Below are 1468 nucleotides of genomic sequence, written 5' to 3' on the forward strand. Positions count from 1 at the left end.
GCTGGTGCTCAGTCTCCCTGGACCTTACCCTTTAGTGACCTTGGCCTGTGTCCCGCGCTGTCACAGGCAGGAACCGTGTTACAGCTGTTCTGAGTGAAGCACAACCTCCTAGCACACCATCAAGCCTGAAGGTGGCTCTGGGGAGCAGAGAACAGTATGGACCCGTGCCATGATCTAGAAGCACGTTCTGGTCAAGGCTCGCTGAGGAAATGCTATTTGAGATGAGAGGTGAGGGATAAGCGTGCCCTCACTGGACAAAGTGGGGAGGAAGAGCCCATGGCAGGCGGAGGAGTGAAGGGAGACGGAGTGAAAAGAGGCCAGCGTCGTGCAAGAGGTAGTAAATGAGGCCCGTCCCCCACCAGGGAAGGCCCCGTGGATGGGCCACGTGAAGGATTCGGGGTTTACCCCAGGAGTGGAGGGGAGTCGTGGAACGTTTTAGGGGGAGAGGGCGGGTGAGCAGTCCGTGACCAAATCGGAGCGGGATCTCTGGCGTCAGTGTGGACAACGGATCGCCGAGGACACAGGTAGACCCAGCTGGAAAAGCAGGAGCCGAGGTGTCAGGTGACGTCTGCAGGTAGCAGGCAGCGGATCGCAGAGCCACGAGCTCCCCGGCGGGAAAAGTTCACAGCGCAGACACGCGCTTGACACACGGATGCCAGAAACGGAAGCGGAATAAATAGGGACTCGAAACTAGTCACCCAGCGCTAAGAGCGAGGTCAGGAGGCGCAGCAGGCAGTCCTACCAGAGGGCCCAGGCTCTGGACCCCGCTCCAAGAGGACAAAACGACTCGCCCGTCTACAGTCTAGCGCAGACCCTTCAGTTGTGACACGTGTAACCTACCTGTGAGCAAGCAGGTCGTCAGCCCTCACAACTCAAGGGTGACATCGTGGAGCATTCCAGAGGCACCCCTGCCCCGCATCCCACAGCGGAGACAGGAAAGGCCGCCTGGGAGAACAGAGGGAGCCGCACACGCTCCCGAGGCCAGCTTCCCAAGGTCTCCAGCATCACGCCTGCAGGGCGCCCTCCCAGCTGGAGCCCGAGGCTCCCACCGCCTCCCACTCACACGGACACATACGTCACCTTGACGAAGCCTGCCAACACCACAGTCTTTAATCTGAAGTTATGCACATTTAATGATGCAGAAATCATGACCACATAGTTGATTTGCTTTTTGAAGCCAAAGGCTACAAGTTTCAACAGCGGGAACAAAGAATAAATATGAAATCACTGACGTATGTGCAATGGAAATACATAGCATTGACCTGGCCATTAGGTCTTTGTTGAAATCAAGGCAAAAGAGGGAATATTTGTAAGTCATATCACCTGAGGCCATATCTATACGGAGACAAGAGCCTTTCTCACCAGTCTCTGTACTTTGTAATCACTAAATTAAACCCTCCTTTGTGAGAATATCCACTGTGACTTCGTTTATATGTATATAAGCCTTCAACTCAAAGCTAGGACTTCA

The sequence above is a fragment of the Panthera onca genome, chromosome E2 (assembly GCF_046562875.1).
Source record: "Panthera onca isolate mPanOnc1 chromosome E2, mPanOnc1 haplotype 2, whole genome shotgun sequence".
Classification (NCBI taxonomy): domain Eukaryota; kingdom Metazoa; phylum Chordata; class Mammalia; order Carnivora; family Felidae; genus Panthera; species Panthera onca.